Below are 11,267 nucleotides of genomic sequence, written 5' to 3'. Positions count from 1 at the left end.
ACCCCGTTCTATAAAAAAAAAATTGTATAATGAGCTGAAAATCCCATGCGATGCGCAGAAGTGAGGGTAAACAGTTTTTTTAATTTTTTTTTACTTTTACGCTCTTCTTGCAGCGGGTAGACAGCGAATATTTTTGATCTCGTTCAAACTAACTCCGATAATTACTCCACGTTTGCGGAATATGTTAAGATACTATTCCACCAGTGCTGAACGTGTGTGAAGCGTAGGGCACAAGTGAACAACAACAAATTATGCGCGAATATTTTAGCAAAGTTCGCGCACAACTGTGCACTGTGTAGTGGACTCGTTCTCGTTGTTCGCGAACTGTCTTGCTTCCGTTACCAAAGCGAACTCATATAATTGTGCGCGCACTATGTCAAGTATTTATTTAAATGATCAAGAATATATTACAAAGCACAACGTTTTCCTGTCTGTCCATATTATAGCAACTGTCGGCAGAAAATCTTCGTAGTAAATAAATTCGTGAACAAGTGTGCAACACTGTGTGCACACAAAAGTTACACACATCATTGCTGGTGTATTCAAATTAGCCGCACGCTATTTGATGGAATCGTGCCTTAACGTCTACGTCAAAGTGCCGTACCAGGTGTGAGCGCTTATTAACGGTATATGAAGTAATTAAATACGTAATAAGGACAAAGAGCAGTACAGTTTTCATATTTCATAATTTTTGTTTAGCAGAGTTCTTTTGCAGTGAAGTCTGACATCAAACTTTTGCAGTGATCGCTTATCGTTAAAAACAAAATTAATATCTGCTGTTATACGCGGCGTGCTGATGTACTAATTGATAGTCAACCAGGATCGGAATATTCTAGTCCAATTAAATTGTTAAGTATAAACTGTATTTATTTAAAAAAAAAATCACAATTTGCTTTGATTTTGAAACATTATCCACAATAAGGTCATCTAAAATTCTTAAAAAGTAAGTAAGTATCTAATTACCAGTTCTCCAGTAGTTAAAATGTAGCTTTCCGTAGCACTTTCGTAGCACTGCACAAGGTCTACGCTGCGTTGCGTTATATTTAGGTAAATTAGTTTATCAAAGCCATTAAATCTTGTTCAATGTATGTCTGCATAATGATTACAAATCATTCTAATGTATATTTAATGAGTATTGAAATAGTTGATTTTATCTTTACGTTACATTAAAGAAATTATATATGCGCTACATGTGACGCCTCCATTAAAATTGTGGATTTATATCAATTTAATTGTTTTATTCAAGATTCAAAGCATTGCAAGCATTTCAACTAATACAAGAGAACAAAATATAAATGTATATAAAAAAAAGTTCTAAGGTTTTGTTGCACAGCTGTCCTCTTGTACAGCTTGCCTTTGTGGCACAAAGGCCTCCTCCAGCTGTTTCCAGTGCTTCCTATCCCTGGCAAGTCTTTGCCACAGAGGACCAGTGGCTTTTTTAAAGTCGTCAGCCCACCGCGCACATGGTCTTCCTCTCTTTCGCTTGGTGTTGTAGGGTGGTGTCTATTGGGTGACTTTTTTCGATCATTTTGCTCTCTGGCCTCTGAGCAGGCGTCCGGTCCATCTCCATTTAAGCCTTTTGGCTCTGGTCATTGCATCTTCCCAGTTGGTGATCCTTCTGAATTGTTTTATTATTTCTTGTAAATAAAACATCGTCCTCCTATCCCATCGAAAATTATAATTGGCTTAATCTTCCTCTAACTAAGAAACTCCTCGTACCTTTCGTGTCGTTTAACAGTTGTTTATAAATTGTTCAGTTGGAAGGCTTCACTGTATAGTTCAAGGATTTTATTTAGAAAAAGAGATGGTGACTTTAAAAGGATATATAATAACCCCATAACCGTTACAAGAGTAACAAGTGCCTAATTCTACCCATTTAGGCTGTGGCCGTTACCCAAATATCCAACAGACGGTAAAGTTATTTCTTCTGGAGTTTCATTAATTAGATTATAAATGGTAGATTATATGAAGTTAATCAAATGTTATTATATTAGTGTGTATTTATGTATCTGGTTTCAGGTAGTGAAGATTACGAGAGATGAAGAAGAAAAATGAAAGATGTTTAGAGGGTTAATTATAGGGATTTTACGTGTTTAGTAGGGGGTTAGGGGTAAATAAGTTTAATAAGAAGACCTTTTAATTTTACTATATTTTTATTTAAATTATAGAAATACTTAGCGAAAGAATTGATACTGAAAGTTACATAAGAATATTAGTTACATTATTACCTTAAATATTATTCTAGTAACGGAATATATGGCATAACAAAAAAAAAATCTATCAGCTTATCTAACTCAGTAATTTTTACGATTTATATTGTACATTCAAGATTTTATGAATTCCGGGGCGTGTCTATGATTTTCAAAAAATGTGAATAACTCTCACGTCTATTTGCTTTTAAAATATTTCTATCAATTGCAATATTACTACAGTTATTACATATAACTAATATATAGAGAAAGGCAGCGTCATAATCTTTACATTTAATTTATTTAATGCTAATAGAAGAAATATTTTTTTTTTATTAAATATGAAAGAGAAACTTCTTAAAGGGAGCATTCACAAACGTGAAACCTATCAGTGCTTAATGTGCTCAACGCATTAATATGTAAAATTCAAGAAAACTATATTACTTTACATAATACGTAGAATTAGAATTATTATTATTATTATTTCATAATAATGAAAAAACTTTAAAAACTTGCTTCTTTTTAAAGTGAAATACTTTTTATATGTAGGTGGTATCGCTTTCGCCGTAGTCGCTCAGCTGGTGAGGTAATTGAGTCCAAGGAAGAGCGCTGGCGGTAATTTTGGACATAGCGAAAGCCTTCGATCGGGTGTGGCTCTCGAAGCTTCCAGCCTATGGGCTCCCCGAGAAATTATGCAACTGGATTTCCAGCTTTCTCGCTGATTGGAGTATCAAGATCGTTATCAACTAGACTTGATTGGCAGAAATCTAGTCCAATTTAAGCCCAGGACACAAGTTTTTGGCAAAAAAATCACCGTTTGTGGCTACTAGTCTCTTCGAAAGCCTCAGCTACCATCGGGATACTGGGCGTTGACATATCGAATGATGTTCAGTTTCACAGTCATTTGGAAGGAAAGTTAGCCTCTAAAAAGCTTGATGTGTTCATCAAGGCGAGACGGTACTTCACTCCGAGCCACCGCTAGCAACTCTGTAAAGCGCAAATACGGCCCCACATGGAGTGCTCCCACGTCAGTGCGAGATCACCCCAGTACTACCATATGCGGTAGAAGTGGGCGTCTTCTACCGCATTTAGCATGGAGAGTGTTCAGAGGAGTTGTTCGGACTAATACCTGCAGCTGAGTTTCATCATCGGCCGTCAAAGTGGAATACAAAATACGATCCGTATCACCTCGACTTCCGTCCTTCCACAGCTGAGTGTTTCTTAAGGCACTTAATGCCGCGCACCACCACTAAGGCTGGCAACACACTTATGATCTATCTGACAATGTGAGTATCTATCTATTTATCTTTCACTTAACATCAGGTGAGCCTCCTGCCCGTTTGCCGTTTGTTACATTAAAAAAAACACAATTTCAAAGCATTTCCTCTTAATGTGTAAATTATGCTAAATGTAAAACACGCGAACAAAGTTAAGTTGAATAATGTTTAAGTTAATACTATAATAGCCAAACTCTTCTTACTTATTTAAATTCTTATTTATATCCAGTTGCATAAAAGCCACGAAATATGTTGCGGTGCATCCGAGTATCTAAAAAAAAATATTCTTTTAACGACATTTGACTGAAACTGACGAAATGTATTTATTTTATTTATTTATTTATTATGTATTAACACTTCGTTGCATATACATTAATATAGTACAATTAACATAATTAAATAAAAAGGAGAGCAACTGGCGGCCTTATCGCTTAATCGCTATTCTAATCGCGTAATGGCTATTCTTAACAAATGAATAATAATTATCTTGATTCTCTGTCGAGAATCAGTCTCATTTCTGAATCTTACCTTTGCAAGTAAAACCAGTAGCTTTCACTCAAATTTTGAAAGCTTTTAGTGTGTTTAAGAATGGCACGTTTACAATTAGTCGTTTTCGTTAATGCTTTGTGAACCATGACTACCTTACTACAAGATTTTTTTATTTGGTTAAAAATAGCTATTACTTTCCAAAGCTAGAGCTCTGAAGATGAAAAAAAAAAGTTTTGAATTTCCCTAGAGCCCAGATTTTCTAAAACATTTTATATACTTACATATACTATCGAATATTTGTATAGTATATAATAGTTTTACTTATCTAAAATCAACGCTTTGAGATCTACTAATTTTGTTTTCACGTTTGCCACGTGCAAAATCAATCAAATATGTGTCCTTCCGCTGTACATAGGGAATGTATTTTCATCAACGGACGTCAGAACAGAATACGAAATTTCATTCGTATCACCTCGACGTCCGTCGTTCTACAACTAAGCGTTTTTTAAGGAAGCTTTTGCCGCGCACCATCACTTTGTGAAAGCACCTGCCGACTGAAGTAGAACTAATTCGACTTAGGGTCCTTCAAGAAAAGATCGTACCAATTCTCAAAAGGCCGGCAACGCACTCGCGAGCCCTCAGGCATTGAGAGTGTCCATGGGCGGCGGTATCACTTAACATCAGGTGAGCATCCTGCCCGTTTGCCCCCTATTCTATAAAAAATCTAGATAATTATATTAGATGGAAGTAAATTGTTAATTATTTTATCGTATTAAACCAAATTGACGCTTAATACCTACCTTAGCAACTAAACCCCTGTTCAGGGTAAACACGTTAAGCGGCGAAAAAGTGGGTCGACTGAGCATCGTTAAACGAAGAAATAAATGGAGCTCATTTGATATATTATCCTCTTGATATTTCTTCTTCAGTTCTGCGACTAAATCTTGAGTTTCTTGCAACTAAAATATTAATTTCGATCATATTTATATATAGGAAAAACAAAATGTGCAACTAATAATAAAATTGATTTTAGTTTATTGAAGGAGAAATGACCTAGACTACACTTACATTGTGTAAACAACATACTAAGAACATATTTAAAAAACTGAACGGTACAGACGCTGTAACCTTGAGGATTTATAATTCGTGTTGTAATGTAACAGCTGTTATTTATGAACTTTTCGGTTCTATGTAGATCAAAGATTTAATTGAGAGAAAGATACGGTGAAAGCATTTTTATTTTTTGATATTTTGTAAAAGCAGTCATCACAACACACCTCCATCGATTATTATTATTTACTATCAACAGGGCGAAACCTTAAAGGTTGGCATTGGCATTGTTGTTTTGGTTATCATAGAGTTTAATGTTATTTATGATACTACTAACATTGTGGTCCTATAATCACTGAAATTAAATAAACACCGTATTGGCATAAAATGTTTTGGAAGTTCATCTACGTCAGGTTCGTAGGTACATACCATGCTGTGAATTTGATGAGGTCCCTCGCAAAAAATAAATAATTTGACAACGATTTGTGTACACCAGAAAATCTCTATGATACTTGAAAGTATGACGTGGTAGTCTAAAAATGAAAAAAGGTATAAGTTCGCACATAATCAAAATCTTATTGAATTTTCACGTCTCGACTCTGTCTCAGCTAATGCTTGAACCATCACATGTGAGACCTAAAGAGTTGAACATGCGTAATGGTGATTTGCGTCGCTATTGATGAAGCAAACTCCTTTATTCATAAAAAAAAAACCGAAGTAATATTAGAAGTACTCATCTGTCTCTTTTCATGACAGTATAAAAATAATTTGACAAAAAGAGGCGAAAGGGTGTAATTTAGAGATTATTGCAACTGTAATAATTTTTTCCATGGCTCGGATTGTTTAAGGACATTTAAACTTCAACTTCAAATGTAGGATTCATCTATAAGGTCGAGTAAGGTACGTGGAACACATACTAACACCTAGTTAATAATTTACCCATAGAAAAAAAACTGCGTTAAATCAGGTAATATTCGAGTTTTTTTTATAGGGGCCATCGAACAGGAGGCTCATCTGAAGTTAAATGATTCCAACACGAATGTACACGAGTGCGTTGCCGGCATTTTAAGAATTGGAACGTTCTTTTATTTAAGGAAGGAAAGAATTGGTTCAGAAATACTTCAGTTCGCGGCTGGTTCCACATTACTGATTTATTTCTTAAATTATACCTACTTACCAAAAATCACGTCCTGGAACGCAAAATGCCAATGAGCATAGTTGTAGACTCTAGTCATCAAACGTACAAGCTTAGATATAATGTATAAAAAAACGACCAATTCCCCTGTTTCCATCAGTGTCTTAATTACTTCGCTTATTATCATGTAGGTATTAGAAAGTTCGCGTACTTTCTCAGCTCCATGGCTGCACGTGTAGGCTGAAAATTAAATAGTTATAATCAAATAATTATTTGAAATATTTAAATATACAGTTATTATAGTTTTCTTTTGTTTCCTGTGGCAGTGTGCCTTTAACGCTGGCAGCATTTCCTCGGTGTATTGCGATACTTATTCGTTGAGCAAGGATAGCACAAGATAGATTATATTTTTATTATCACCTGATGTTAAGTGATACCGCCGTCCATGGACACTCTCAATGCCAGAGGGCTCGCGAGTGCACTGCCGGTTTTTTGAGTATGATATTAATTAATTATTAATAATAATTAAATATTACATTAATTAATAATATAAATTTCCCTGAAAGAGTTTACATCAAGGTGCAATTTAGTATTTAATTTACCTTTAAAACTAGACCCAATCATATAATTGTTTCGTAAAATTGGCCTTTTGTCCACGTCTGTAAAAATTACATTATAAATAAAAATATAAACTTCGTAACAACTTTACATACCTTCGTTCTGAACTTTGTTCTGCTTTATTTTAATTATTTAATGTAACTATTATTTTTTATTATGAAATACTGACTTGAGCTGACGTATTACGTCATATTTCTTCTGTGATGGTTTTTATTAATTAATTTTGTGTTATATGTATTTTAAAAACATTTGAGCAGTGTTGGCCTAGTGGCTTCAGCGTGCGACATACCTGAGGTCGTAGATTCGATCCTTGGCTATACACCAATAGAATTTCTTTCTATGTGCGCATTTAACATTTACTCGAACGGAGAAGGAAAACTTCGTGAGGAAACCGACATATCTTAGACCTAAAACGTCGACGGCGTGTGTCAGGCACTGGAGGCTGATCACCTAAAAGAGGTTGTAGCGCCACTGATTTATGTATTTAAAAAACCAATTTAGTTTTAAGATCAGTATTCTTAATACTTATATGTATACAGTCGTTTACGTGAATCCATCAATATTTCAAAAAGTCTCATGATAACATTACTGCATTTCACAATGTTTTGTATAGTATTAGAACTTTTTTGCTTATTAGTGCGCCATTTCTATATATCTATGGCCACGCCAGTTTATCGTCATTCATATGTTTTATTACATTATCTCAATATATATTATTATAATATAATTCTCGTGTCAGTGTTCGTTCTCATACTCCTCCGAATCGGCTCGACCGATTCTTATGAATTTTTTTATACAAATTCAGTTAGTCTGAGAATCGGCTACTATCAATATTTCAAACCCCTAAGTGATAAGTGTCCACTCCAAAAAAAATTTTTTTATTTTTTTATGATACAGCATACAAAAATACATACAACCCTTAATTTTCATCTACCCTCTACGTTTAACCCTTATTTTTTATTCGTTATTAAAGAACTTATAACTCGAACTCTGTTTATATAGAGAACAATTACAGAAAAACCTAAAAAGTTTTTATTCCGGAAAAGCGCACAGTCTTTGGGGTAACTAAGCAAAATGTTCCAAGTTGGTAAGTACTAAAAAGGTAGGCTAGAAACGTAGTTCGCGGGGCAGCTAGTACTTATATACAATAGTTAGCAATGTCTAGTCAAACTTATCAATCTCTGGATCAACGAGGTATTTAAATTGTCCATAGGTGTGTTAATAAACATAGTTGCATTAAATTAACATACCTCCTTCATGCAGAAGCTTGTTTAGTTCTTCATTCATTATTTTTGTAGCAGTATGTATCCGAAATATAAGTATCATGAATAAAAACGAGTCACAGCTCGTACACATACTATCAAAGAATGAGATGTTAACTTTATAAAACATGCAAACTGGAACAAAAGCCTAATTTAATAGAAATGCATTGACTTGATGATTGGGATATAAACTGGTTTTCGTTATAAATAATATTAAATTTTTCGAATATTGTGCATATGTATATTTTTTATGTAATAGTAGGCAAACAGGCAGGAGGCTCACCTGATGTTAAGTGAATCCTCTGCCCATGGACACTCCTATTGCCAGGAACTTATTCGAATTGGTTCGGAAATACTTCAGTGGGCAGCCGGTTCCACATAGTGGTGGTGAGCGGCATAAATTTCTGATCATTTGTGGAACGACGGACGTCGAGGTGATACGGACAATGTCACTAGCATATCTTACATTCTGTTCCGTCCCATTGTCGAAGCATTTTATAAGCTTTCTGCAACATTCTAAACTTATCATTATATCGGATAAGCATTACGTTGGTATAGGTATGTATATAGGTATGTTGTATGGTATACAAAACACATACATACATATGGACATACAACTTATAAGTGTAAAATAAATAAAAGACTTACTATATGTGCCTTTATCCAATAGCCTACACACATCCACAGAATGTATGATGCCAGAAAATGATATTGCTAAGAAGTAGACAGTTGACAAAATACATCTGAACAATTCCTTTTCTTCTGTTTTCCTACTTTTTACTATTATCTGTAAAATTGATTTTTATAATATATAATATGTATGAGACGTTTTGTGCAGATGATTATGTACCTTTTCAATATTCTTTGAACACAATAACCAGGAATAAATACGGCTTGGAGCAGTCCAAACAGCAACATTTATATACAATAGTGATGATGTTGTATAAATTATGTTTAGCACACTCGAAATGTGACAAGAGCTTTCTATAATCCTTCCATATGTATAATAGACGAAAAGAATATCTGAAAATACAAAAACCTTGACTTACAACACTAAAAGGTTTAGAAAACTCATTCCTTATTTTTTAACCTTATCGGTCTTTTTAATCGCAGTTCGATTTGCAAGACAAATTTAGTGATTACTGTGGTATAGCAAAACTTTTTTTTATCAAATAAACGGTTAAATGTAGTTATTCCAAATACGATATTTTATAAACATTAATATGACGTCAATAAAATAATATAATCTTTTAGTTGCGTTAACTGCGGCCAAGAGGTTGTATAGTACCTAGTAGTTATTGATGTATGCATATTTTACATTTTATATTTAATTTAGACTTTTAAAATTATAGTACTATTACACATACTTATCCATGGTAGGATGATAAGTAATCCATAGTACTTTTGCCACGTCGAGACTTTTGGTTCAGGTGACATTTTAAACGGAAACATACCAAAGAAGCGGGAAATTCGGCAAACATATTTAAATACACCATAATAGCCCCACTCTTCTAATGTGGAAACCATCTTGCTTCTAGGAAATATAAACATTAAATATATAAAATTAATTAAATAAACTATTAAACGATAAAACAATAGATGAATATAAAACATTAATTCAATACTTTACTTGATAAACGCCGTGCCTTTACTTGTATAGAAGGGGCTTCACAATAAAATAAAGATGGCAAGCCTTGGAGGAGACCTTAACCGGAGAGGATTCCTGATACAAACTAACTGAAAAAAATCGGTTGTCTGTAAAGTCGGTTTACTGACGATAGTTGAACGTGACAACGTCATAAAAAAATATTGATGGGATGGTTGCATTTTTAAAAAAAAAAAAAATTTTATTTGTTTGATAGGTATTTTGTATGGATATAGAGAAAGAGGTAAATGGAAATCACAATTGAATTGATCAAGTTACATTTATTTGTACGCACAAATACAATTATGTCAATTTTAAATGGAACGCCTCAGAGCGAGGTAACGCCGCATGAGTCATGTTTTTTCGTGCGTGCAGCCGGCTCCATCGAATTATAAGACGTTGTCACGTCAAAAAGAAATTACTAACGCAAAGGATAATTAGATATTATTAAGATTAGTTACTGTTTATTAAGTCAGTTTAATGATATTTACTTAAACAGTAATGATTAATTTAGTTTATTTTTAACGGGACTGGGAAATGGAAATTTTTATTGATGCATTGTATAATAAGCTGAGAATCCCTTGTGATGCGCAGAAGTGATGGCTAGTTGATTAAACAGCTCTACTTGCGGGTAGGCAGTGAATATTTTCGATCTCGTCAAAACCATCTCCGATACTTATAGAAGAAATTGAATATTTTTTTCACATTTTTTTTTTGAAATTTAATTATATTTTAGCATTATCTAGACAAAGGTACTAGCGGACTAAAGACTATAACGAATGAAGATGGCAAAAATGGATTTCATTCACTTAGTATGTCTAGTGTTGTCATAAATAAATAAATAAAAATAAATGTTACCCACAAGAAAGAACTACATTTTTTGGGATGTCATTGTTCATTGCACTGGCAACAAATTGACCAATATTGTTAAGTTTAACTTTACTTAAAATGGACATCGAAAAACGCATTTACGATTTTACTACGAGTTAGTCATTTAACAAATGGTTATTCCATTTTTAACTACGGATCAAAAAACTGGCTCTTAGGATGATTGTTGAACAGTTTTTTCACAATTATTTTGTAATATTAATTAGTATTGATTTAAATTTTCAATTTAAATCTGATTATAATTCTGACGCACATATAAAATTCGCACTTGTATAATGAAAATAACATGGTATGTTTCATAACCTTTTAACTAAGTAACAATAGGTCTTTGTGAAAAAGCATTGCTAAATTTCTTTGAAAAAATAATTAAAAATCCTTTATTTGTTTAAAACGTACTACAAAGGTCATTATGGTCATTCAAAATTCTTGGCATAGCTGCTGACTTCACGCATATTCTATTTCTTCTCACTTGTAGATTGTCTTATTCCCATCTCGCTCGCGGACGCTCGGCGCCCGGCTGGTTTAAAAAGAATTCGTAAGTGGGCAACTTCATACTGATAATTTTGTATCACGGTCCGCGCGCATCGTAAAATTTCACTCTCATCAATTTTTCATAACGCGCCTAAAGAAGTATAACTTCAAAAATGTTATTTATAATTCTTAAATAATAAGTAAATACCTAATTACCAGTTCTCCAGTAGTTAAAATGTACCT

The sequence above is a fragment of the Pieris napi genome, chromosome 6 (genome assembly GCF_905475465.1).
Source record: "Pieris napi chromosome 6, ilPieNapi1.2, whole genome shotgun sequence".
Lineage (NCBI taxonomy): Eukaryota > Metazoa > Arthropoda > Insecta > Lepidoptera > Pieridae > Pieris > Pieris napi.
The sequence above is the reverse complement of the archived record's forward strand: the minus strand, read 5'-3'. Positions refer to the sequence as shown.